This window comes from Phoenix dactylifera, chromosome 4 (genome assembly GCF_051530095.1).
Source record: "Phoenix dactylifera cultivar Ajwa chromosome 4, Ajwa_hap1_PhDact_Kaust_v1.1, whole genome shotgun sequence".
NCBI lineage: Eukaryota > Viridiplantae > Streptophyta > Magnoliopsida > Arecales > Arecaceae > Phoenix > Phoenix dactylifera.
The window spans coordinates 34,997,772-35,018,263 of record NC_143193.1 but is presented as its reverse complement, the minus strand read 5'-3'; the positions used below and the strand labels follow the sequence as shown (position 1 = coordinate 35,018,263).

The window sequence follows — 20,492 nt, the reverse complement described above, 5'->3', positions numbered from 1 at the left end:
AACAGAGTCCGGAGACTGGCGGTGCCATGCCGCATAGCGGAACAGCGCGTTGAACCCTACGCCAGAACGGCCCCGGCAGCGCGAATGTCTCGGGCCGTCGAGGTCTGCTGCTTTGTCATAAAAGGGTATTTCGATGGGCATGTCATGGGTGCGATCATACCAGCACTAATGCACCGGATCCCATCAGAACTCCGCAGTTAAGCGTGCTTGGGCGAGAGTAGTACTAGGATGGGTGACCCCCTGGGAAGTCCTCGTGTTGCACCCCTTTTATTTTTTGCCCGCTTTTTTATTTTTTGATAATATTTATTTTTAATTTTTCGGCTTTTGGCTTTTCCTCTTCGGATAATTTTTTTCCCTCGAAAATAAACTGAGTCCGGAGACTCGCGGTGCCATGCCGCATAGCGGAATAGCGCGTTGAATCCTACGCCAGAACGGCCCCGGCAGCGCGAATGTCTCGGGCCGTCGAGGTCTGCTGCTTTGTCATAAAAGAGAGTTTCGAAGGGCATATCATGGGTGCGATCATACCAGCACTAATGCACCGGATCCCATCAGAACTCCGCAGTTAAGCGTGCTTGGGCGAGAGTAGTACTAGGATGGGTGACCCCTTGGAAAGTCCTCGTGTTGCACCCGTTTTATTTTTTGCCCGCTTTTTTATTTTTTGATAACATTTATTTTTAATTTTTCGGCTTTTGGCTTTTCCTCTTCGGATAATTTTTTTCCCTCGAAAATAAACTGAGTCCGGAGACTCGCGGTGCCATGCCGCATAGCGGAACAGCGCGTTGAATCCTACGCCAGAACGGCCCCGGCAGCGCGAATGTCTCGGGCCGTCGAGGTCTGCTGCTTTGTCATAAAAGGGTGTTTCGAAGGGCATGTCATGGGTGCGATCATACCAGCACTAATGCACCGGATCCCATCAGAACTCCGCAGTTAAGCGTGCTTGGGCGAGAGTAGTACTAGGATGGGTGACCCCCTGGGATGTCCTCGTGCTGCACCCCTTTTATTTTTTGCCCGCTTTTTTATTTTTTGATAATATTTATTTTTAATTTTTTGGCTTTTGGCTTTTCCTCTTCGGATAATTTTTTCCCCCCGAAAATAAACTGAGTCCGGAGACTGGCGGTGCCATGCCCCATAGCGGAACAGCGCGTTGAATCATACGCCAGAACGGCCCCCGCAGCGCGAATGTCTCGGGCCGTCGAGGTCTGCTGCTTTGTTTTAAAAGGGAGTTTCGAAGGGCATGTCTTGGGTGCGATCATACCAGCACTAATGCACCGGATCCCATCAGAACTCCGCAGTTAAGCGTGCTTGGGCGAGAGTAGTACTAGGATGGGTGACCCCCTGGGAAGTCCTTGTGTTGCACCCTTTTTATTTTTTGCCCGCTTTTTTATTTTTTGATAATATTTATTTTTAATTTTTCGGCTTTTGGCTTTTCCTCTTCGGATAATTTTTTTCCTCCGACAATAAACTGAGTCCGGAGACTGGCGGTGCCATGCCGCATAGCGGGACCAGCGCGTTGAATCCTACGCCAGAACGGCCCCGGCAGCGTGAATGTCTCGGGCCATCGAGGTCTGCTGCTTTGTCATACTAGGGAGTTTCGAAGGGCATGTCGATGGTGCGATCATACCAGCACTAATGCACCGGATCCCATCAGAACTCCGCAGTTAAGCGTGCTTGGGCGAGAGTAGTACTAGGATGGGTGACCCCCTGGGAAGTCCTCGTGTTGCACCCTTTTTATTTTTTGCCCGCTTTTTTATTTTTTGATAATATTTATTTTTAATTTTTTGGCTTTTGGCTTTTCCTCTTCGGATAATTTTTTTCCTCCGACAATAAACAGAGTCCGGAGACTGGCGGTGCCATGCCGCATAGCGGAACAGCGCGTTGAACCCTACGCCAGAACGGCCCCGGCAGCGCGAATGTCTCGGGCCGTCGAGGTCTGCTGCTTTGTCATAAAAGGGTATTTCGATGGGCATGTCATGGGTGCGATCATACCAGCACTAATGCACCGGATCCCATCAGAACTCCGCAGTTAAGCGTGCTTGGGCGAGAGTAGTACTAGGATGGGTGACCCCCTGGGAAGTCCTCGTGTTGCACCCCTTTTATTTTTTGCCCGCTTTTTTATTTTTTGATAATATTTATTTTTAATTTTTCGGCTTTTGGCTTTTCCTCTTCGGATAATTTTTTTCCCTCGAAAATAAACTGAGTCCGGAGACTCGCGGTGCCATGCCGCATAGCGGAATAGCGCGTTGAATCCTACGCCAGAACGGCCCCGGCAGCGCGAATGTCTCGGGCCGTCGAGGTCTGCTGCTTTGTCATAAAAGAGAGTTTCGAAGGGCATATCATGGGTGCGATCATACCAGCACTAATGCACCGGATCCCATCAGAACTCCGCAGTTAAGCGTGCTTGGGCGAGAGTAGTACTAGGATGGGTGACCCCTTGGAAAGTCCTCGTGTTGCACCCGTTTTATTTTTTGCCCGCTTTTTTATTTTTGGATAACATTTATTTTTAATTTTTCGGCTTTTGGCTTTTCCTCTTCGGATAATTTTTTTCCCTCGAAAATAAACTGAGTCCGGAGACTCGCGGTGCCATGCCGCATAGCGGAACAGCGCGTTGAATCCTACGCCAGAACGGCCCCGGCAGCGCGAATGTCTCGGGCCGTCGAGGTCTGCTGCTTTGTCATAAAAGGGTGTTTCGAAGGGCATGTCATGGGTGCGATCATACCAGCACTAATGCACCGGATCCCATCAGAACTCCGCAGTTAAGCGTGCTTGGGCGAGAGTAGTACTAGGATGGGTGACCCCCTGGGATGTCCTCGTGCTGCACCCCTTTTATTTTTTGCCCGCTTTTTTATTTTTTGATAATATTTATTTTTAATTTTTTGGCTTTTGGCTTTTCCTCTTCGGATAATTTTTTCCCCCCGAAAATAAACTGAGTCCGGAGACTGGCGGTGCCATGCCCCATAGCGGAACAGCGCGTTGAATCATACGCCAGAACGGCCCCCGCAGCGCGAATGTCTCGGGCCGTCGAGGTCTGCTGCTTTGTTTTAAAAGGGAGTTTCGAAGGGCATGTCTTGGGTGCGATCATACCAGCACTAATGCACCGGATCCCATCAGAACTCCGCAGTTAAGCGTGCTTGGGCGAGAGTAGTACTAGGATGGGTGACCCCCTGGGAAGTCCTTGTGTTGCACCCTTTTTATTTTTTGCCCGCTTTTTTATTTTTTGATAATATTTATTTTTAATTTTTCGGCTTTTGGCTTTTCCTCTTCGGATAATTTTTTTCCTCCGACAATAAACTGAGTCCGGAGACTGGCGGTGCCATGCCGCATAGCGGGACCAGCGCGTTGAATCCTACGCCAGAACGGCCCCGGCAGCGTGAATGTCTCGGGCCATCGAGGTCTGCTGCTTTGTCATACTAGGGAGTTTCGAAGGGCATGTCGATGGTGCGATCATACCAGCACTAATGCACCGGATCCCATCAGAACTCCGCAGTTAAGCGTGCTTGGGCGAGAGTAGTACTAGGATGGGTGACCCCCTGGGAAGTCCTCGTGTTGCACCCTTTTTATTTTTTGCCCGCTTTTTTATTTTTTGATAATATTTATTTTTAATTTTTTGGCTTTTGGCTTTTCCTCTTCGGATAATTTTTTTCCTCCGACAATAAACAGAGTCCGGAGACTGGCGGTGCCATGCCGCATAGCGGAACAGCGCGTTGAACCCTACGCCAGAACGGCCCCGGCAGCGCGAATGTCTCGGGCCGTCGAGGTCTGCTGCTTTGTCATAAAAGGGTATTTCGATGGGCATGTCATGGGTGCGATCATACCAGCACTAATGCACCGGATCCCATCAGAACTCCGCAGTTAAGCGTGCTTGGGCGAGAGTAGTACTAGGATGGGTGACCCCCTGGGAAGTCCTCGTGTTGCACCCCTTTTATTTTTTGCCCGCTTTTTTATTTTTTGATAATATTTATTTTTAATTTTTCGGCTTTTGGCTTTTCCTCTTCGGATAATTTTTTTCCCTCGAAAATAAACTGAGTCCGGAGACTCGCGGTGCCATGCCGCATAGCGGAATAGCGCGTTGAATCCTACGCCAGAACGGCCCCGGCAGCGCGAATGTCTCGGGCCGTCGAGGTCTGCTGCTTTGTCATAAAAGAGAGTTTCGAAGGGCATATCATGGGTGCGATCATACCAGCACTAATGCACCGGATCCCATCAGAACTCCGCAGTTAAGCGTGCTTGGGCGAGAGTAGTACTAGGATGGGTGACCCCTTGGAAAGTCCTCGTGTTGCACCCGTTTTATTTTTTGCCCGCTTTTTTATTTTTTGATAACATTTATTTTTAATTTTTCGGCTTTTGGCTTTTCCTCTTCGGATAATTTTTTTCCCCCGAAAATAAACTGAGTCCGGAGACTCGCGGTGCCATGCCGCATAGCGGAACAGCGCGTTGAATCCTACGCCAGAACGGCCCCGGCAGCGCGAATGTCTCGGTCCGTCGAGGTCTGCTGCTTTGTCATAAAAGGGTGTTTCGATGGGCATGTCATGGGTGCGATCATACCAGCACTAATGCACCGGATCCCATCAGAACTCTGCAGTTAAGCGTGCTTGGGCGAGAGTAGTACTAGGATGGGTGACCCCCTGAGAAGTCCTCGTGTTGCACCCTTTTTATTTTTTGCCCGCTTTTTTATTTTTTGATAATATTTATTTTTAATTTTTTGGCTTTTGGCTTTTCCTCTTCGGATAATTTTTTTCCCCCGACAATAAACTGAGTCCGGAGACTGGCGGTGCCATGCCGCATAGCGGGACCAGCGCGTTGAATCCTACGCCAGAACGGCCCCGGCAGCGCGAATGTCTCGGGCGGTCGAGGTCTGCTGCTTTGTCATAAAAGGGAGTTTCGAAGGGCATATCATGGGTGCGATCATACCAGCACTAATGCACCGGATCCCATCAGAACTTCGCAGTTAAGCGTGCTTGGGCGAGAGTAGTACTTGGATGGGTGACCCCCGGGAAGTCCTCGTGTTGCACCCCTTTTATTTTTTGCCCGTTTTTTTATTTTTTGATAATATTTATTTTTAATTTTTCGGCTTTTGGCTTTTCCTCTTCGGATAATTTTTTTCCCTCGAAAATAAACTGAGTCCGGAGACTCGCGGTGCCATGCCGCATAGCGGAACAGCGCGTTGAATCCTACGCCAGAACGGCCTCGGCAGCGCGAATGTCTTGGGCCGTCGAGGTCTGCTGCTTTGTCATAAAAGGGAGTTTCGAAGGGCATATCATGGGTGCGATCATACCAGCACTAATGCACCGGATCCCATCAGAACTCTGCAGTTAAGCGTGCTTGGGCGAGAGTAGTACTAGGAAGGGTGACCCCCTGGGAAGTCCTCGTGTTGCACCCCTTTTATTCTTTGCCCGCTTTTTTATTTTTTGATAACATTTATTTTTAATTTTTCGGCTTTTGGCTTTTCCTCTTCGGATAATTTTTTTCCCTCGAAAATAAACTGAGTCCGGAGACTCGCGGTGCCATGCCGCATAGCGGAACAGCGCGTTGAATCCTACGCCAGAACGGCCCCGGCAGCGCGAATGTCTCGGGCCGTCGAGGTCTGCTGCTTTGTCATAAAAGGGTGTTTCGAAGGGCATGTCATGGGTGCGATCATACCAGCACTAATGCACCGGATCCCATCAGAACTCCGCAGTTAAGCGTGCTTGGGCGAGAGTAGTACTAGGATGGGTGACCCCCTGGGATGTCCTCGTGCTGCACCCCTTTTATTTTTTGCCCGCTTTTTTATTTTTTGATAATATTTATTTTTAATTTTTTGGCTTTTGGCTTTTCCTCTTCGGATAATTTTTTCCCCCCGAAAATAAACTGAGTCCGGAGACTGGCGGTGCCATGCCCCATAGCGGAACAGCGCGTTGAATCATACGCCAGAACGGCCCCCGCAGCGCGAATGTCTCGGGCCGTCGAGGTCTGCTGCTTTGTTTTAAAAGGGAGTTTCGAAGGGCATGTCTTGGGTGCGATCATACCAGCACTAATGCACCGGATCCCATCAGAACTCCGCAGTTAAGCGTGCTTGGGCGAGAGTAGTACTAGGATGGGTGACCCCCTGGGAAGTCCTTGTGTTGCACCCTTTTTATTTTTTGCCCGCTTTTTTATTTTTTGATAATATTTATTTTTAATTTTTCGGCTTTTGGCTTTTCCTCTTCGGATAATTTTTTTCCTCCGACAATAAACTGAGTCCGGAGACTGGCGGTGCCATGCCGCATAGCGGGACCAGCGCGTTGAATCCTACGCCAGAACGGCCCCGGCAGCGTGAATGTCTCGGGCCGTCGAGGTCTGCTGCTTTGTCATACTAGGGAGTTTCGAAGGGCATGTCGATGGTGCGATCATACCAGCACTAATACACCGGATCCCATCAGAACTCCGCAGTTAAGCGTGCTTGGGCGAGAGTAGTACTAGGATGGGTGACCCCCTGGGAAGTCCTCGTGTTGCACCCTTTTTATTTTTTGCCCGCTTTTTTATTTTTTGATAATATTTATTTTTAATTTTTCGGCTTTTGGCTTTTCCTCTTCGGATAATTTTTTTCCCCCGAAAATAAACTGAGTCCGGTGACTCGCGGTGCCATGCCGCATAGCGGAACAGCGCGTTGAATCCTACGCCAGAACGGCCCCGGCAGCGCGAATGTCTCGGGCCGTCGAGGTCTGCTGCTTTGTCATAAAAGGGTGTTTCGATGGGCATGTCATGGGTGCGATCATACCAGCACTAATGCACCGGATCCCATCAGAACTCCGCAGTTAAGCGTGCTTGGGCGAGAGTAGTACTAGGATGGGTGACCCCCTGGGAAGTCCTCGTGTTGCACCCCTTTTATTTTTTGCCCGCTTTTTTATTTTTTGATAATATTTATTTTTAATTTTTCGGCTTTTGGCTTTTCCTCTTCGGATAATTTTTTTCCCCCGAAAATAAACTGAGTCCGGAGACTCGCGGTGCCATGCCGCATAGCGGAACAGCGCGTTGAATCCTACGCCAGAACGGCCCCGGCAGCGCGAATGTCTCGGTCCGTCGAGGTCTGCTGCTTTGTCATAAAAGAGAGTTTCGAAGGGCATATCATGGGTGCGATCATACCAGCACTAATGCACCGGATCCCATCAGAACTCCGCAGTTAAGCGTGCTTGGGCGAGAGTAGTACTAGGATGGGTGACCCCCTGGGAAGTCCTCGTGTTGCACCCCTTTTATTTTTTGCCCGCTTTTTTATTTTTTGATAACATTTATTTTTAATTTTTCGGCTTTTGGCTTTTCCTCTTCGGATAATTTTTTTCCTCCGAAAATAAACTGAGTCCGGAGACTCGCGGTGCCATGCCGCATAGCGGAACAGCGCGTTGAATCCTACGCCAGAATGGCCCCGGCAGCGCGAATGTCTCGGTCCGTCGAGGTCTGCTGCTTTGTCATAAAAGGGTGTTTCGATGGACATGTCATGGGTGCGATCATACTAGCACTAATGCACCGGATCCCATCAGAACTCTGCAGTTAAGCGTGCTTGGGCGAGAGTAGTACTAGGATGGGTGACCCCCTGGGAAGTCCTCGTGTTGCACCCTTTTTATTTTTTGCCCGCTTTTTTATTTTTTGATAATATTTATTTTTAATTTTTCGGCTTTTGGCTTTTCCTCTTCGAATAATTTTTTTCCCCCGAAAATAAACTGAGTCCGGAGACTCGCGGTGCCATGCCGCATAGCGGAACAGCGCGTTGAATCCTACGCCAGAACGGCCCCGGCAGCGCGAATGTCTCGAGCCGTCGAGGTCTGCTGCTTTGTCATAAAAGGGTGTTTCGATGGGCATGTCATGGGTGCGATCATACCAGCACTAATGCACCGGATCCCATCAGAACTCTGCAGTTAAGCGTGCTTGGGCGAGAGTAGTACTAGGATGGGTGACCCCCTGAGAAGTCCTCGTGTTGCACCCTTTTTATTTTTTGCCCGCTTTTTTATTTTTTGATAATATTTATTTTTAATTTTTTGGCTTTTGGCTTTTCCTCTTCGGATAATTTTTTTTCCCCGACAATAAACTGAGTCCGGAGACTGGCGGTGCCATGCCGCATAGCGGGACCAGCGCGTTGAATCCTACGCCAGAACGGCCCCGGCAGCGCGAATGTCTCGGGCGGTCGAGGTCTGCTGCTTTGTCATAAAAGGGAGTTTCGAAGGGCATATCATGGGTGCGATCATACCAGCACTAATGCACCGGATCCCATCAGAACTTCGCAGTTAAGCGTGCTTGGGCGAGAGTAGTACTAGGATGGGTGACCCCCGGGAAGTCCTCGTGTTGCACCCCTTTTATTTTTTGCCCGCTTTTTTATTTTTTGATAATATTTATTTTTAATTTTTCGGCTTTTGGCTTTTCCTCTTCGGATAATTTTTTTCCCTCGAAAATAAACTGAGTCCGGAGACTCGCGGTGCCATGCCGCATAGCGGAACAGCGCGTTGAATCCTACGCCAGAAGGGCCCCGGCAGCGCGAATGTCTCGGGCCGTCGAGGTCTGCTGCTTTGTCATAAAAGGGAGTTTCGAAGGGCATATCATGGGTGCGATCATACCAGCACTAATGCACCGGATCCCATCAGAACTCCGCAGCTAAGCGTGCTTGGGCGAGAGTAGTACTAGGATGGGTGACCCCCTGGGAAGTCCTCGTGTTGCACCCCTTTTATTTTTTGCCCGCTTTTTTATTTTTTGATAACATTTATTTTTAATTTTTCGGCTTTTGGCTTTTCCTCTTCGGATAATTTTTTTCCCCCGAAAATAAACTAAGTCCGGAGACTCGCGGTGCCATGCCGCATAGCGGAACAGCGCGTTGAATCCTACGCCAGAACGGCCCCGGCAGCGCGAATGTCTCGGGCCGTCGAGGTCTGCTGCTTTGTCATAAAAGGGTGTTTCGATGGGCATGTCATGGGTGCGATCATACCAGCACTAATGCATCGGATCCCATCAGAACTCCGCAGTTAAGCGTGCTTGGGCGAGAGTAGTACTAGGATGGGTGACCCCCTGGGAAGTCCTCGTGTTGCACCCTTTTTATTTTTTGCCCGCTTTTTTATTTTTTGATAATATTTATTTTTAATTTTTCGGCTTTTGGCTTTTCCTCTTCGGATAATTTTTTTCCCCCGAAAATAAACTGAGTCCGGAGACTCGCGGTGCCATGCCGCATAGCGGAACAGCGCGTTGAACCCTACGCCAGAACGGCCCCGGCAGCGCGAATGTCTCGGGCCGTCGAGGTCTGCTGCTTTGTCATAAAAGGGTATTTCGATGGGCATGTCATGGGTGCGATCATACCAGCACTAATGCACCGGATCCCATCAGAACTCCGCAGTTAAGCGTGCTTGGGCGAGAGTAGTACTAGGATGGGTGACCCCCTGGGAAGTCCTCGTGTTGCACCCCTTTTATTTTTTGCCCGCTTTTTTATTTTTTGATAATATTTATTTTTAATTTTTCGGCTTTTGGCTTTTACTCTTCGGATAATTTTTTTCCCTCGAAAATAAACTGAGTCCGGAGACTCGCGGTGCCATGCCGCATAGCGGAATAGCGCGTTGAATCCTACGCCAGAACGGCCCCGGCAGCGCGAATGTCTCGGGCCGTCGAGGTCTGCTGCTTTGTCATAAAAGAGAGTTTCGAAGGGCATATCATGGGTGCGATCATACCAGCACTAATGCACCGGATCCCATCAGAACTCCGCAGTTAAGCGTGCTTGGGCGAGAGTAGTACTAGGATGGGTGACCCCTTGGAAAGTCCTCGTGTTGCACCCGTTTTATTTTTTGCCCGCTTTTTTATTTTTTGATAACATTTATTTTTAATTTTTCGGCTTTTGGCTTTTCCTCTTCGGATAATTTTTTTCCCCCGAAAATAAACTGAGTCCGGAGACTCGCGGTGCCATGCCGCATAGCGGAACAGCGCGTTGAATCCTACGCCAGAACGGCCCCGGCAGCGCGAATGTCTCGGTCCGTCGAGGTCTGCTGCTTTGTCATAAAAGGGTGTTTCGATGGGCATGTCATGGGTGCGATCATACCAGCACTAATGCACCGGATCCCATCAGAACTCTGCAGTTAAGCGTGCTTGGGCGAGAGTAGTACTAGGATGGGTGACCCCCTGAGAAGTCCTCGTGTTGCTCCCTTTTTATTTTTTGCCCGCTTTTTTATTTTTTGATAATATTTATTTTTAATTTTTTGGCTTTTGGCTTTTCCTCTTCGGATAATTTTTTTCCCCCGACAATAAACTGAGTCCGGAGACTGGCGGTGCCATGCCGCATAGCGGGACCAGCGCGTTGAATCCTACGCCAGAACGGCCCCGGCAGCGCGAATGACTCGGGCGGTCGAGGTCTGCTGCTTTGTCATAAAAGGGAGTTTCGAAGGGCATATCATGGGTGCGATCATACCAGCACTAATGCACCGGATCCCATCAGAACTTCGCAGTTAAGCGTGCTTGGGCGAGAGTAGTACTAGGATGGGTGACCCCCGGGAAGTCCTCGTGTTGCACCCCTTTTATTTTTTGCCCGCTTTTTTATTTTTTGATAATATTTATTTTTAATTTTTCGGCTTTTGGCTTTTCCTCTTCGGATAATTTTTTTCCCTCGAAAATAAACTGAGTCCGGAGACTCGCGGTGCCATGCCGCATAGCGGAACAGCGCGTTGAATCCTACGCCAGAACGGCCTCGGCAGCGCGAATGTCTTGGGCCGTCGAGGTCTGCTGCTTTGTCATAAAAGGGAGTTTCGAAGGGCATATCATGGGTGCGATCATACCAGCACTAATGCACCGGATCCCATCAGAACTCCGCAGTTAAGCGTGCTTGGGCGAGAGTAGTACTAGGATGGGTGACCCCCTGGGAAGTCCTCGTGTTGCACCCCTTTTATTTTTTGCCCGCTTTTTTATTTTTTGATAACATTTATTTTTAATTTTTCGGCTTTTGGCTTTTCCTCTTCGGATAATTTTTTTCCCTCGAAAATAAACTGAGTCCGGAGACTCGCGGTGCCATGCCGCATAGCGGAACAGCGCGTTGAATCCTACGCCAGAACGGCCCCGGCAGCGCGAATGTCTCGGGCCGTCGAGGTCTGCTGCTTTGTCATAAAAGGGTGTTTCGAAGGGCATGTCATGGGTGCGATCATACCAGCACTAATGCACCGGATCCCATCAGAACTCCGCAGTTAAGCGTGCTTGGGCGAGAGTAGTACTAGGATGGGTGACCCCCTGGGATGTCCTCGTGCTGCACCCCTTTTATTTTTTGCCCGCTTTTTTATTTTTTGATAATATTTATTTTTAATTTTTTGGCTTTTGGCTTTTCCTCTTCGGATAATTTTTTCCCCCCGAAAATAAACTGAGTCCGGAGACTGGCGGTGCCATGCCCCATAGCGGAACAGCGCGTTGAATCATACGCCAGAACGGCCCCCGCAGCGCGAATGTCTCGGGCCGTCGAGGTCTGCTGCTTTGTTTTAAAAGGGAGTTTCGAAGGGCATGTCTTGGGTGCGATCATACCAGCACTAATGCACCGGATCCCATCAGAACTCCGCAGTTAAGCGTGCTTGGGCGAGAGTAGTACTAGGATGGGTGACCCCCTGGGAAGTCCTTGTGTTGCACCCTTTTTATTTTTTGCCCGCTTTTTTATTTTTTGATAATATTTATTTTTAATTTTTCGGCTTTTGGCTTTTCCTCTTCGGATAATTTTTTTCCTCCGACAATAAACTGAGTCCGGAGACTGGCGGTGCCATGCCGCATAGCGGGACCAGCGCGTTGAATCCTACGCCAGAACGGCCCCAGCAGCGTGAATGTCTCGGGCCATCGAGGTCTGCTGCTTTGTCATACTAGGGAGTTTCGAAGGGCATGTCGATGGTGCGATCATACCAGCACTAATGCACCGGATCCCATCAGAACTCCGCAGTTAAGCGTGCTTGGGCGAGAGTAGTACTAGGATGGGTGACCCCCTGGGAAGTCCTCGTGTTGCACCCTTTTTATTTTTTGCCCGCTTTTTTATTTTTTGATAATATTTATTTTTAATTTTTTGGCTTTTGGCTTTTCCTCTTCGGATAATTTTTTTCCTCCGACAATAAACAGAGTCCGGAGACTGGCGGTGCCATGCCGCATAGCGGAACAGCGCGTTGAACCCTACGCCAGAACGGCCCCGGCAGCGCGAATGTCTCGGGCCGTCGAGGTCTGCTGCTTTGTCATAAAAGGGTATTTCGATGGGCATGTCATGGGTGCGATCATACCAGCACTAATGCACCGGATCCCATCAGAACTCCGCAGTTAAGCGTGCTTGGGCGAGAGTAGTACTAGGATGGGTGACCCCCTGGGAAGTCCTCGTGTTGCACCCCTTTTATTTTTTGCCCGCTTTTTTATTTTTTGATAATATTTATTTTTAATTTTCGGCTTTTGGCTTTTCCTCTTCGGATAATTTTTTTCCCTCGAAAATAAACTGAGTCCGGAGACTCGCGGTGCCATGCCGCATAGCGGAATAGCGCGTTGAATCCTACGCCAGAACGGCCCCGGCAGCGCGAATGTCTCGGGCCGTCGAGGTCTGCTGCTTTGTCATAAAAGAGAGTTTCGAAGGGCATATCATGGGTGCGATCATACCAGCACTAATGCACCGGATCCCATCAGAACTCCGCAGTTAAGCGTGCTTGGGCGAGAGTAGTACTAGGATGGGTGACCCCTTGGAAAGTCCTCGTGTTGCACCCGTTTTATTTTTTGCCCGCTTTTTTATTTTTTGATAACATTTATTTTTAATTTTTCGGCTTTTGGCTTTTCCTCTTCGGATAATTTTTTTCCTCCGAAAATAAACTGAGTCCGGAGACTCGCGGTGCCATGCCGCATAGCGGAACAGCGCGTTGAATCCTACGCCAGAACGGCCCCGGCAGCGCGAATGTCTCGGTCCGTCGAGGTCTGCTGCTTTGTCATAAAAGGGTGTTTCGATGGGCATGTCATGGGTGCGATCATACCAGCACTAATGCACCGGATCCCATCAGAACTCTGCAGTTAAGCGTGCTTGGGCGAGAGTAGTACTAGGATGGGTGACCCCCTGAGAAGTCCTCGTGTTGCACCCTTTTTATTTTTTGCCCGCTTTTTTATTTTTTGATAATATTTATTTTTAATTTTTTGGCTTTTGGCTTTTCCTCTTCGGATAATTTTTTTCCCCCGACAATAAACTGAGTCCGGAGACTGGCGGTGCCATGCCGCATAGCGGGACCAGCGCGTTGAATCCTACGCCAGAACGGCCCCGGCAGCGCGAATGTCTCGGGCGGTCGAGGTCTGCTGCTTTGTCATAAAAGGGAGTTTCGAAGGGCATATCATGGGTGCGATCATACCAGCACTAATGCACCGGATCCCATCAGAACTTCGCAGTTAAGCGTGCTTGGGCGAGAGTAGTACTTGGATGGGTGACCCCCGGGAGGTCCTCGTGTTGCACCCCTTTTATTTTTTGCCCTTTTTTTATTTTTTGATAATATTTATTTTTAATTTTTCGGCTTTTGGCTTTTCCTCTTCGGATAATTTTTTTCCCTCGAAAATAAACTGAGTCCGGAGACTCGCGGTGCCATGCCGCATAGCGGAACAGCGCGTTGAATCCTACGCCAGAACGGCCTCGGCAGCGCGAATGTCTTGGGCCGTCGAGGTCTGCTGCTTTGTCATAAAAGGGAGTTTCGAAGGGCATATCATGGGTGCGATCATACCAGCACTAATGCACCGGATCCCATCAGAACTCCGCAGTTAAGCGTGCTTGGGCGAGAGTAGTACTAGGATGGGTGACCCCCTGGGAAGTCCTCGTGTTGCACCCCTTTTATTCTTTGCCCGCTTTTTTATTTTTTGATAACATTTATTTTTAATTTTTCGGCTTTTGGCTTTTCCTCTTCGGATAATTTTTTTCCCTCGAAAATAAACTGAGTCCGGAGACTCGCGGTGCCATGCCGCATAGCGGAACAGCGCGTTGAATCCTACGCCAGAACGGCCCCGGCAGCGCGAATGTCTCGGGCCGTCGAGGTCTGCTGCTTTGTCATAAAAGGGTGTTTCGAAGGGCATGTCATGGGTGCGATCATACCAGCACTAATGCACCGGATCCCATCAGAACTCCGCAGTTAAGCGTGCTTGGGCGAGAGTAGTACTAGGATGGGTGACCCCCTGGGATGTCCTCGTGCTGCACCCCTTTTATTTTTTGCCCGCTTTTTTATTTTTTGATAATATTTATTTTTAATTTTTTGGCTTTTGGCTTTTCCTCTTCGGATAATTTTTTCCCCCCGAAAATAAACTGAGTCCGGAGACTGGCGGTGCCATGCCCCATAGCGGAACAGCGCGTTGAATCATACGCCAGAACGGCCCCCGCAGCGCGAATGTCTCGGGCCGTCGAGGTCTGCTGCTTTGTTTTAAAAGGGAGTTTCGAAGGGCATGTCTTGGGTGCGATCATACCAGCACTAATGCACCGGATCCCATCAGAACTCCGCAGTTAAGCGTGCTTGGGCGAGAGTAGTACTAGGATGGGTGACCCCCTGGGAAGTCCTTGTGTTGCACCCTTTTTATTTTTTGCCCGCTTTTTTATTTTTTGATAATATTTATTTTTAATTTTTCGGCTTTTGGCTTTTCCTCTTCGGATAATTTTTTTCCTCCGACAATAAACTGAGTCCGGAGACTGGCGGTGCCATGCCGCATAGCGGGACCAGCGCGTTGAATCCTACGCCAGAACGGCCCCGGCAGCGTGAATGTCTCGGGCCGTCGAGGTCTGCTGCTTTGTCATACTAGGGAGTTTCGAAGGGCATGTCGATGGTGCGATCATACCAGCACTAATGCACCGGATCCCATCAGAACTCCGCAGTTAAGCGTGCTTGGGCGAGAGTAGTACTAGGATGGGTGACCCCCTGGGAAGTCCTCGTGTTGCACCCTTTTTATTTTTTGCCCGCTTTTTTATTTTTTGATAATATTTATTTTTAATTTTTCGGCTTTTGGCTTTTCCTCTTCGGATAATTTTTTTCCCCCGAAAATAAACTGAGTCCGGTGACTCGCGGTGCCATGCCGCATAGCGGAACAGCGCGTTGAATCCTACGCCAGAACGGCCCCGGCAGCGCGAATGTCTCGGGCCGTCGAGGTCTGCTGCTTTGTCATAAAAGGGTGTTTCGATGGGCATGTCATGGGTGCGATCATACCAGCACTAATGCACCGGATCCCATCAGAACTCCGCAGTTAAGCGTGCTTGGGCGAGAGTAGTACTAGGATGGGTGACCCCCTGGGAAGTCCTCGTGTTGCACCCCTTTTATTTTTTGCCCGCTTTTTTATTTTTTGATAATATTTATTTTTAATTTTTCGGCTTTTGGCTTTTCCTCTTCGGATAATTTTTTTCCCCCGAAAATAAACTGAGTCCGGAGACTCGCGGTGCCATGCCGCATAGCGGAACAGCGCGTTGAATCCTACGCCAGAACGGCCCCGGCAGCGCGAATGTCTCGGTCCGTCGAGGTCTGCTGCTTTGTCATAAAAGAGAGTTTCGAAGGGCATATCATGGGTGCGATCATACCAGCACTAATGCACCGGATCCCATCAGAACTCCGCAGTTAAGCGTGCTTGGGCGAGAGTAGTACTAGGATGGATGACCCCCTGGGAAGTCCTCGTGTTGCACCCCTTTTATTTTTTGCCCGCTTTTTTATTTTTTGATAACATTTATTTTTAATTTTTCGGCTTTTGGCTTTTCCTCTTCGGATAATTTTTTTCCTCCGAAAATAAACTGAGTCCGGAGACTCGCGGTGCCATGCCGCATAGCGGAACAGCGCGTTGAATCCTACGCCAGAATGGCCCCGGCAGCGCGAATGTCTCGGTCCGTCGAGGTCTGCTGCTTTGTCATAAAAGGGTGTTTCGATGGACATGTCATGGGTGCGATCATACCAGCACTAATGCACCGGATCCCATCAGAACTCTGCAGTTAAGCGTGCTTGGGCGAGAGTAGTACTAGGATGGGTGACCCCCTGGGAAGTCCTCGTGTTGCACCCTTTTTATTTTTTGCCCGCTTTTTTATTTTTTGATAATATTTATTTTTAATTTTTCGGCTTTTGGCTTTTCCTCTTCGAATAATTTTTTTCCCCCGAAAATAAACTGAGTCCGGAGACTCGCGGTGCCATGCCGCATAGCGGAACAGCGCGTTGAATCCTACGCCAGAACGGCCCCGGCAGCGCGAATGTCTCGGGCCGTCGAGGTCTGCTGCTTTGTCATAAAAGGGTGTTTCGATGGGCATGTCATGGGTGCGATCATACCAGCACTAATGCACCGGATCCCATCAGAACTCTGCAGTTAAGCGTGCTTGGGCGAGAGTAGTACTAGGATGGGTGACCCCCTGAGAAGTCCTCGTGTTGCACCCTTTTTATTTTTTGCCCGCTTTTTTATTTTTTGATAATATTTATTTTTAATTTTTTGGCTTTTGGCTTTTCCTCTTCGGATAATTTTTTTCCCCCGACAATAAACTGAGTCCGGAGACTGGCGGTGCCATGCCGCATAGCGGGACCAGCGCGTTGAATCCTACGCCAGAACGGCCCCGGCAGCGCGAATGTCTCGGGCGGTCGAGGTCTGCTGCTTTGTCATAAAAGGGAGTTTCGAAGGGCATATCATGGGTGCGATCATACCAGCACTAATGCACCGGATCCCATCAGAACTTCGCAGTTAAGCGTGCTTGGGCGAGAGTAGTACTTGGATGGGTGACCCCCGGGAGGTCCTCGTGTTGCACCCCTTTTATTTTTTGCCCTTTTTTTATTTTTTGATAATATTTATTTTTAATTTTTCGGCTTTTGGCTTTTCCTCTTCGGATAATTTTTTTCCCTCGAAAATAAACTGAGTCCGGAGACTCGCGGTGCCATGCCGCATAGCGGAACAGCGCGTTGAATCCTACGCCAGAACGGCCTCGGCAGCGCGAATGTCTTGGGCCGTCGAGGTCTGCTGCTTTGTCATAAAAGGGAGTTTCGAAGGGCATATCATGGGTGCGATCATACCAGCACTAATGCACCGGATCCCATCAGAACTCCGCAGTTAAGCGTGCTTGGGCGAGAGTAGTACTAGGATGGGTGACCCCCTGGGAAGTCCTCGTGTTGCACCCCTTTTATTCTTTGCCCGCTTTTTTATTTTTTGATAACATTTATTTTTAATTTTTCGGCTTTTGGCTTTTCCTCTTCGGATAATTTTTTTCCCTCGAAAATAAACTGAGTCCGGAGACTCGCGGTGCCATGCCGCATAGCGGAACAGCGCGTTGAATCCTACGCCAGAACGGCCCCGGCAGCGCGAATGTCTCGGGCCGTCGAGGTCTGCTGCTTTGTCATAAAAGGGTGTTTCGAAGGGCATGTCATGGGTGCGATCATACCAGCACTAATGCACCGGATCCCATCAGAACTCCGCAGTTAAGCGTGCTTGGGCGAGAGTAGTACTAGGATGGGTGACCCCCTGGGATGTCCTCGTGCTGCACCCCTTTTATTTTTTGCCCGCTTTTTTATTTTTTAATAATATTTATTTTTAATTTTTTGGCTTTTGGCTTTTCCTCTTCGGATAATTTTTTCCCCCCGAAAATAAACTGAGTCCGGAGACTGGCGGTGCCATGCCCCATAGCGGAACAGCGCGTTGAATCATACGCCAGAACGGCCCCCGCAGCGCGAATGTCTCGGGCCGTCGAGGTCTGCTGCTTTGTTTTAAAAGGGAGTTTCGAAGGGCATGTCTTGGGTGCGATCATACCAGCACTAATGCACCGGATCCCATCAGAACTCCGCAGTTAAGCGTGCTTGGGCGAGAGTAGTACTAGGATGGGTGACCCCCTGGGAAGTCCTTGTGTTGCACCCTTTTTATTTTTTGCCCGCTTTTTTATTTTTTGATAATATTTATTTTTAATTTTTCGGCTTTTGGCTTTTCCTCTTCGGATAATTTTTTTCCTCCGACAATAAACTGAGTCCGGAGACTGGCGGTGCCATGCCGCATAGCGGGACCAGCGCGTTGAATCCTACGCCAGAACGGCCCCGGCAGCGTGAATGTCTCGGGCCGTCGAGGTCTGCTGCTTTGTCATACTAGGGAGTTTCGAAGGGCATGTCGATGGTGCGATCATACCAGCACTAATGCACCGGATCCCATCAGAACTCCGCAGTTAAGCGTGCTTGGGCGAGAGTAGTACTAGGATGGGTGACCCCCTGGGAAGTCCTCGTGTTGCACCCTTTTTATTTTTTGCCCGCTTTTTTATTTTTTGATAATATTTATTTTTAATTTTTCGGCTTTTGGCTTTTCCTCTTCGGATAATTTTTTTCCCCCGAAAATAAACTGAGTCCGGTGACTCGCGGTGCCATGCCGCATAGCGGAACAGCGCGTTGAATCCTACGCCAGAACGGCCCCGGCAGCGCGAATGTCTCGGGCCGTCGAGGTCTGCTGCTTTGTCATAAAAGGGTGTTTCGATGGGCATGTCATGGGTGCGATCATACCAGCACTAATGCACCGGATCCCATCAGAACTCCGCAGTTAAGCGTGCTTGGGCGAGAGTAGTACTAGGATGGGTGACCCCCTGGGAAGTCCTCGTGTTGCACCCCTTTTATTTTTTGCCCGCTTTTTTATTTTTTGATAATATTTATTTTTAATTTTTCGGCTTTTGGCTTTTCCTCTTCGGATAATTTTTTTCCCCCGAAAATAAACTGAGTCCGGAGACTCGCGGTGCCATGCCGCATAGCGGAACAGCGCGTTGAATCCTACGCCAGAACGGCCCCGGCAGCGCGAATGTCTCGGTCCGTCGAGGTCTGCTGCTTTGTCATAAAAGAGAGTTTCGAAGGGCATATCATGGGTGCGATCATACCAGCACTAATGCACCGGATCCCATCAGAACTCCGCAGTTAAGCGTGCTTGGGCGAGAGTAGTACTAGGATGGATGACCCCCTGGGAAGTCCTCGTGTTGCACCCCTTTTATTTTTTGCCCGCTTTTTTATTTTTTGATAACATTTATTTTTAATTTTTCGGCTTTTGGCTTTTCCTCTTCGGATAATTTTTTTCCTCCGAAAATAAACTGAGTCCGGAGACTCGCGGTGCCATGCCGCATAGCGGAACAGCGCGTTGAATCCTACGCCAGAATGGCCCCGGCAGCGCGAATGTCTCGGTCCGTCGAGGTCTGCTGCTTTGTCATAAAAGGGTGTTTCGATGGACATGTCATGGGTGCGATCATACCAGCACTAATGCACCGGATCCCATCAGAACTCTGCAGTTAAGCGTGCTTGGGCGAGAGTAGTACTAGGATGGGTGACCCCCTGGGAAGTCCTCGTGTTGCACCCTTTTTATTTTTTGCCCGCTTTTTTATTTTTTGATAATATTTATTTTTAATTTTTCGGCTTTTGGCTTTTCCTCTTCGAATAATTTTTTTCCCCCGAAAATAAACTGAGTCCGGAGACTCGCGGTGCCATGCCGCATAGCGGAACAGCGCGTTGAATCCTACGCCAGAACGGCCCCGGCAGCGCGAATGTCTCGGGCCGTCGAGGTCTGCTGCTTTGTCATAAAAGGGTGTTTCGATGGGCATGTCATGGGTGCGATCATACCAGCACTAATGCACCGGATCCCATCAGAACTCTGCAGTTAAGCGTGCTTGGGCGAGAGTAGTACTAGGATGGGTGACCCCCTGAGAAGTCCTCGTGTTGCACCCTTTTTATTTTTTGCCCGCTTTTTTATTTTTTGATAATATTTATTTTTAATTTTTTGGCTTTTGGCTTTTCCTCTTCGGATAATTTTTTTTCCCCGACAATAAACTGAGTCCGGAGACTGGCGGTGCCATGCCGCATAGCGGGACCAGCGCGTTGAATCCTACGCCAGAACGGCCCCGGCAGCGCGAATGTCTCGGGCGGTCGAGGTCTGCTGCTTTGTCATAAAAGGGAGTTTCGAAGGGCATATCATGGGTGCGATCATACCAGCACTAATGCACCGGATCCCATCAGAACTTCGCAGTTAAGCGTGCTTGGGCGAGAGTAGTACTAGGATGGGTGACCCCCGGGAAGTCCTCGTGTTGCACCCCTTTTATTTTTTGCCCGCTTTTTTATTTTTTGATAATATTTATTTTTAATTTTTCGGCTTTTGGCTTTTCCTCTTCGGATAATTTTTTTCCCTCGAAAATAAACTGAGTCCGGAGACTCGCGGTGCCATGCCGCATAGCGGAACAGCGCGTTGAATCCTACGCCAGAAGGGCCCCGGCAGCGCGAATGTCTCGGGCCGTCGAGGTCTGCTGCTTTGTCATAAAAGGGAGTTTCGAAGGGCATATCATGGGTGCGATCATACCAGCACTAATGCACCGGATCCCATCAGAACTCCGCAGCTAAGCGTGCTTGGGCGAGAGTAGTACTAGGATGGGTGACCCCCTGGGAAGTCCTCGTGTTGCACCCCTTTTATTTTTTGCCCGCTTTTTTATTTTTTGATAACATTTATTTTTAATTTTTCGGCTTTTGGCTTTTCCTCTTCGGATAATTTTTTTCCCCCGAAAATAAACTAAGTCCGGAGACTCGCGGTGCCATGCCGCATAGCGGAACAGCGCG

At 49.3% G+C, this 20,492-nt stretch overlaps 56 non-coding genes across 56 annotated transcripts; all 56 read left to right on the top strand.

Moving 5' to 3' along the window:
• The first annotated feature begins 146 nt into the window (after positions 1 to 146).
• LOC149756713 (5S ribosomal RNA) lies at positions 147 to 265 on the top strand. Its single transcript, XR_016401439.1, has one exon. It is a non-coding gene; the product is annotated as a 5S ribosomal RNA (ribosomal RNA).
• A 246-nt stretch (positions 266 to 511) lies between these two features.
• Positions 512 to 630, top strand: LOC149756712 (5S ribosomal RNA). Its single transcript, XR_016405037.1, has one exon. It is a non-coding gene; the product is annotated as a 5S ribosomal RNA (ribosomal RNA).
• Positions 631 to 876: 246 nt separating this feature from the next.
• LOC149756711 (5S ribosomal RNA) lies at positions 877 to 995 on the top strand. The gene has a single exon (XR_016406716.1). It is a non-coding gene; the product is annotated as a 5S ribosomal RNA (ribosomal RNA).
• Positions 996 to 1,241: 246 nt separating this feature from the next.
• LOC149756710 (5S ribosomal RNA) lies at positions 1,242 to 1,360 on the top strand. Its single transcript, XR_016400875.1, has one exon. It is a non-coding gene; the product is annotated as a 5S ribosomal RNA (ribosomal RNA).
• A 247-nt stretch (positions 1,361 to 1,607) lies between these two features.
• LOC149756709 (5S ribosomal RNA) lies at positions 1,608 to 1,726 on the top strand. Its single transcript, XR_016401970.1, has one exon. It is a non-coding gene; the product is annotated as a 5S ribosomal RNA (ribosomal RNA).
• A 246-nt stretch (positions 1,727 to 1,972) lies between these two features.
• On the top strand, positions 1,973 to 2,091 carry LOC149756708 (5S ribosomal RNA). The gene has a single exon (XR_016401428.1). It is a non-coding gene; the product is annotated as a 5S ribosomal RNA (ribosomal RNA).
• Positions 2,092 to 2,337: 246 nt separating this feature from the next.
• LOC149756707 (5S ribosomal RNA) lies at positions 2,338 to 2,456 on the top strand. Its single transcript, XR_016405035.1, has one exon. It is a non-coding gene; the product is annotated as a 5S ribosomal RNA (ribosomal RNA).
• Positions 2,457 to 2,702: 246 nt separating this feature from the next.
• Positions 2,703 to 2,821, top strand: LOC149756706 (5S ribosomal RNA). Its single transcript, XR_016406715.1, has one exon. It is a non-coding gene; the product is annotated as a 5S ribosomal RNA (ribosomal RNA).
• Positions 2,822 to 3,067: 246 nt separating this feature from the next.
• LOC149756705 (5S ribosomal RNA) lies at positions 3,068 to 3,186 on the top strand. Its single transcript, XR_016400874.1, has one exon. It is a non-coding gene; the product is annotated as a 5S ribosomal RNA (ribosomal RNA).
• Positions 3,187 to 3,433: 247 nt separating this feature from the next.
• Positions 3,434 to 3,552, top strand: LOC149756704 (5S ribosomal RNA). The gene has a single exon (XR_016401969.1). It is a non-coding gene; the product is annotated as a 5S ribosomal RNA (ribosomal RNA).
• Positions 3,553 to 3,798: 246 nt separating this feature from the next.
• On the top strand, positions 3,799 to 3,917 carry LOC149756703 (5S ribosomal RNA). Its single transcript, XR_016401417.1, has one exon. It is a non-coding gene; the product is annotated as a 5S ribosomal RNA (ribosomal RNA).
• Positions 3,918 to 4,163: 246 nt separating this feature from the next.
• LOC149756702 (5S ribosomal RNA) lies at positions 4,164 to 4,282 on the top strand. The gene has a single exon (XR_016405034.1). It is a non-coding gene; the product is annotated as a 5S ribosomal RNA (ribosomal RNA).
• Positions 4,283 to 4,528: 246 nt separating this feature from the next.
• Positions 4,529 to 4,647, top strand: LOC149756701 (5S ribosomal RNA). The gene has a single exon (XR_016402490.1). It is a non-coding gene; the product is annotated as a 5S ribosomal RNA (ribosomal RNA).
• A 247-nt stretch (positions 4,648 to 4,894) lies between these two features.
• Positions 4,895 to 5,012, top strand: LOC149756700 (5S ribosomal RNA). The gene has a single exon (XR_016407165.1). It is a non-coding gene; the product is annotated as a 5S ribosomal RNA (ribosomal RNA).
• Positions 5,013 to 5,258: 246 nt separating this feature from the next.
• Positions 5,259 to 5,377, top strand: LOC149756699 (5S ribosomal RNA). Its single transcript, XR_016404365.1, has one exon. It is a non-coding gene; the product is annotated as a 5S ribosomal RNA (ribosomal RNA).
• Positions 5,378 to 5,623: 246 nt separating this feature from the next.
• LOC149756698 (5S ribosomal RNA) lies at positions 5,624 to 5,742 on the top strand. The gene has a single exon (XR_016406714.1). It is a non-coding gene; the product is annotated as a 5S ribosomal RNA (ribosomal RNA).
• A 246-nt stretch (positions 5,743 to 5,988) lies between these two features.
• LOC149756697 (5S ribosomal RNA) lies at positions 5,989 to 6,107 on the top strand. Its single transcript, XR_016400873.1, has one exon. It is a non-coding gene; the product is annotated as a 5S ribosomal RNA (ribosomal RNA).
• A 247-nt stretch (positions 6,108 to 6,354) lies between these two features.
• Positions 6,355 to 6,473, top strand: LOC149756696 (5S ribosomal RNA). Its single transcript, XR_016401303.1, has one exon. It is a non-coding gene; the product is annotated as a 5S ribosomal RNA (ribosomal RNA).
• Positions 6,474 to 6,719: 246 nt separating this feature from the next.
• Positions 6,720 to 6,838, top strand: LOC149756695 (5S ribosomal RNA). Its single transcript, XR_016401406.1, has one exon. It is a non-coding gene; the product is annotated as a 5S ribosomal RNA (ribosomal RNA).
• A 246-nt stretch (positions 6,839 to 7,084) lies between these two features.
• LOC149756694 (5S ribosomal RNA) lies at positions 7,085 to 7,203 on the top strand. Its single transcript, XR_016401394.1, has one exon. It is a non-coding gene; the product is annotated as a 5S ribosomal RNA (ribosomal RNA).
• A 246-nt stretch (positions 7,204 to 7,449) lies between these two features.
• Positions 7,450 to 7,568, top strand: LOC149756693 (5S ribosomal RNA). The gene has a single exon (XR_016404399.1). It is a non-coding gene; the product is annotated as a 5S ribosomal RNA (ribosomal RNA).
• A 246-nt stretch (positions 7,569 to 7,814) lies between these two features.
• Positions 7,815 to 7,933, top strand: LOC149756692 (5S ribosomal RNA). Its single transcript, XR_016402489.1, has one exon. It is a non-coding gene; the product is annotated as a 5S ribosomal RNA (ribosomal RNA).
• A 247-nt stretch (positions 7,934 to 8,180) lies between these two features.
• Positions 8,181 to 8,298, top strand: LOC149756691 (5S ribosomal RNA). Its single transcript, XR_016407048.1, has one exon. It is a non-coding gene; the product is annotated as a 5S ribosomal RNA (ribosomal RNA).
• Positions 8,299 to 8,544: 246 nt separating this feature from the next.
• Positions 8,545 to 8,663, top strand: LOC149756690 (5S ribosomal RNA). The gene has a single exon (XR_016412458.1). It is a non-coding gene; the product is annotated as a 5S ribosomal RNA (ribosomal RNA).
• A 246-nt stretch (positions 8,664 to 8,909) lies between these two features.
• Positions 8,910 to 9,028, top strand: LOC149756689 (5S ribosomal RNA). The gene has a single exon (XR_016402594.1). It is a non-coding gene; the product is annotated as a 5S ribosomal RNA (ribosomal RNA).
• Positions 9,029 to 9,274: 246 nt separating this feature from the next.
• LOC149756688 (5S ribosomal RNA) lies at positions 9,275 to 9,393 on the top strand. Its single transcript, XR_016401384.1, has one exon. It is a non-coding gene; the product is annotated as a 5S ribosomal RNA (ribosomal RNA).
• A 246-nt stretch (positions 9,394 to 9,639) lies between these two features.
• LOC149756687 (5S ribosomal RNA) lies at positions 9,640 to 9,758 on the top strand. Its single transcript, XR_016405033.1, has one exon. It is a non-coding gene; the product is annotated as a 5S ribosomal RNA (ribosomal RNA).
• A 246-nt stretch (positions 9,759 to 10,004) lies between these two features.
• Positions 10,005 to 10,123, top strand: LOC149756686 (5S ribosomal RNA). Its single transcript, XR_016405193.1, has one exon. It is a non-coding gene; the product is annotated as a 5S ribosomal RNA (ribosomal RNA).
• Positions 10,124 to 10,370: 247 nt separating this feature from the next.
• Positions 10,371 to 10,488, top strand: LOC149756685 (5S ribosomal RNA). Its single transcript, XR_016407047.1, has one exon. It is a non-coding gene; the product is annotated as a 5S ribosomal RNA (ribosomal RNA).
• Positions 10,489 to 10,734: 246 nt separating this feature from the next.
• Positions 10,735 to 10,853, top strand: LOC149756684 (5S ribosomal RNA). Its single transcript, XR_016401381.1, has one exon. It is a non-coding gene; the product is annotated as a 5S ribosomal RNA (ribosomal RNA).
• A 246-nt stretch (positions 10,854 to 11,099) lies between these two features.
• On the top strand, positions 11,100 to 11,218 carry LOC149756683 (5S ribosomal RNA). The gene has a single exon (XR_016406713.1). It is a non-coding gene; the product is annotated as a 5S ribosomal RNA (ribosomal RNA).
• Positions 11,219 to 11,464: 246 nt separating this feature from the next.
• Positions 11,465 to 11,583, top strand: LOC149756682 (5S ribosomal RNA). Its single transcript, XR_016400872.1, has one exon. It is a non-coding gene; the product is annotated as a 5S ribosomal RNA (ribosomal RNA).
• A 247-nt stretch (positions 11,584 to 11,830) lies between these two features.
• Positions 11,831 to 11,949, top strand: LOC149756681 (5S ribosomal RNA). Its single transcript, XR_016401968.1, has one exon. It is a non-coding gene; the product is annotated as a 5S ribosomal RNA (ribosomal RNA).
• Positions 11,950 to 12,195: 246 nt separating this feature from the next.
• On the top strand, positions 12,196 to 12,314 carry LOC149756680 (5S ribosomal RNA). The gene has a single exon (XR_016401371.1). It is a non-coding gene; the product is annotated as a 5S ribosomal RNA (ribosomal RNA).
• Positions 12,315 to 12,559: 245 nt separating this feature from the next.
• On the top strand, positions 12,560 to 12,678 carry LOC149756679 (5S ribosomal RNA). Its single transcript, XR_016405032.1, has one exon. It is a non-coding gene; the product is annotated as a 5S ribosomal RNA (ribosomal RNA).
• Positions 12,679 to 12,924: 246 nt separating this feature from the next.
• On the top strand, positions 12,925 to 13,043 carry LOC149756678 (5S ribosomal RNA). Its single transcript, XR_016402488.1, has one exon. It is a non-coding gene; the product is annotated as a 5S ribosomal RNA (ribosomal RNA).
• A 247-nt stretch (positions 13,044 to 13,290) lies between these two features.
• On the top strand, positions 13,291 to 13,408 carry LOC149756677 (5S ribosomal RNA). Its single transcript, XR_016407935.1, has one exon. It is a non-coding gene; the product is annotated as a 5S ribosomal RNA (ribosomal RNA).
• Positions 13,409 to 13,653: 245 nt separating this feature from the next.
• On the top strand, positions 13,654 to 13,772 carry LOC149756676 (5S ribosomal RNA). The gene has a single exon (XR_016401361.1). It is a non-coding gene; the product is annotated as a 5S ribosomal RNA (ribosomal RNA).
• A 246-nt stretch (positions 13,773 to 14,018) lies between these two features.
• On the top strand, positions 14,019 to 14,137 carry LOC149756675 (5S ribosomal RNA). Its single transcript, XR_016406712.1, has one exon. It is a non-coding gene; the product is annotated as a 5S ribosomal RNA (ribosomal RNA).
• Positions 14,138 to 14,383: 246 nt separating this feature from the next.
• LOC149756674 (5S ribosomal RNA) lies at positions 14,384 to 14,502 on the top strand. The gene has a single exon (XR_016400871.1). It is a non-coding gene; the product is annotated as a 5S ribosomal RNA (ribosomal RNA).
• A 247-nt stretch (positions 14,503 to 14,749) lies between these two features.
• LOC149756673 (5S ribosomal RNA) lies at positions 14,750 to 14,868 on the top strand. The gene has a single exon (XR_016401967.1). It is a non-coding gene; the product is annotated as a 5S ribosomal RNA (ribosomal RNA).
• A 246-nt stretch (positions 14,869 to 15,114) lies between these two features.
• On the top strand, positions 15,115 to 15,233 carry LOC149756672 (5S ribosomal RNA). Its single transcript, XR_016401350.1, has one exon. It is a non-coding gene; the product is annotated as a 5S ribosomal RNA (ribosomal RNA).
• A 246-nt stretch (positions 15,234 to 15,479) lies between these two features.
• On the top strand, positions 15,480 to 15,598 carry LOC149756671 (5S ribosomal RNA). Its single transcript, XR_016401494.1, has one exon. It is a non-coding gene; the product is annotated as a 5S ribosomal RNA (ribosomal RNA).
• Positions 15,599 to 15,844: 246 nt separating this feature from the next.
• On the top strand, positions 15,845 to 15,963 carry LOC149756670 (5S ribosomal RNA). Its single transcript, XR_016401694.1, has one exon. It is a non-coding gene; the product is annotated as a 5S ribosomal RNA (ribosomal RNA).
• Positions 15,964 to 16,209: 246 nt separating this feature from the next.
• LOC149756669 (5S ribosomal RNA) lies at positions 16,210 to 16,328 on the top strand. The gene has a single exon (XR_016402487.1). It is a non-coding gene; the product is annotated as a 5S ribosomal RNA (ribosomal RNA).
• A 247-nt stretch (positions 16,329 to 16,575) lies between these two features.
• LOC149756668 (5S ribosomal RNA) lies at positions 16,576 to 16,693 on the top strand. The gene has a single exon (XR_016407933.1). It is a non-coding gene; the product is annotated as a 5S ribosomal RNA (ribosomal RNA).
• Positions 16,694 to 16,938: 245 nt separating this feature from the next.
• LOC149756667 (5S ribosomal RNA) lies at positions 16,939 to 17,057 on the top strand. The gene has a single exon (XR_016401339.1). It is a non-coding gene; the product is annotated as a 5S ribosomal RNA (ribosomal RNA).
• Positions 17,058 to 17,303: 246 nt separating this feature from the next.
• Positions 17,304 to 17,422, top strand: LOC149756666 (5S ribosomal RNA). The gene has a single exon (XR_016406711.1). It is a non-coding gene; the product is annotated as a 5S ribosomal RNA (ribosomal RNA).
• Positions 17,423 to 17,668: 246 nt separating this feature from the next.
• LOC149756665 (5S ribosomal RNA) lies at positions 17,669 to 17,787 on the top strand. The gene has a single exon (XR_016400870.1). It is a non-coding gene; the product is annotated as a 5S ribosomal RNA (ribosomal RNA).
• A 247-nt stretch (positions 17,788 to 18,034) lies between these two features.
• On the top strand, positions 18,035 to 18,153 carry LOC149756664 (5S ribosomal RNA). The gene has a single exon (XR_016401966.1). It is a non-coding gene; the product is annotated as a 5S ribosomal RNA (ribosomal RNA).
• A 246-nt stretch (positions 18,154 to 18,399) lies between these two features.
• On the top strand, positions 18,400 to 18,518 carry LOC149756663 (5S ribosomal RNA). Its single transcript, XR_016401328.1, has one exon. It is a non-coding gene; the product is annotated as a 5S ribosomal RNA (ribosomal RNA).
• Positions 18,519 to 18,764: 246 nt separating this feature from the next.
• On the top strand, positions 18,765 to 18,883 carry LOC149756662 (5S ribosomal RNA). The gene has a single exon (XR_016401493.1). It is a non-coding gene; the product is annotated as a 5S ribosomal RNA (ribosomal RNA).
• Positions 18,884 to 19,129: 246 nt separating this feature from the next.
• On the top strand, positions 19,130 to 19,248 carry LOC149756661 (5S ribosomal RNA). Its single transcript, XR_016401693.1, has one exon. It is a non-coding gene; the product is annotated as a 5S ribosomal RNA (ribosomal RNA).
• A 246-nt stretch (positions 19,249 to 19,494) lies between these two features.
• On the top strand, positions 19,495 to 19,613 carry LOC149756660 (5S ribosomal RNA). Its single transcript, XR_016402486.1, has one exon. It is a non-coding gene; the product is annotated as a 5S ribosomal RNA (ribosomal RNA).
• A 247-nt stretch (positions 19,614 to 19,860) lies between these two features.
• On the top strand, positions 19,861 to 19,978 carry LOC149756659 (5S ribosomal RNA). The gene has a single exon (XR_016407045.1). It is a non-coding gene; the product is annotated as a 5S ribosomal RNA (ribosomal RNA).
• Positions 19,979 to 20,224: 246 nt separating this feature from the next.
• LOC149756658 (5S ribosomal RNA) lies at positions 20,225 to 20,343 on the top strand. The gene has a single exon (XR_016412456.1). It is a non-coding gene; the product is annotated as a 5S ribosomal RNA (ribosomal RNA).
• Positions 20,344 to 20,492: the final 149 nt, after the last annotated feature.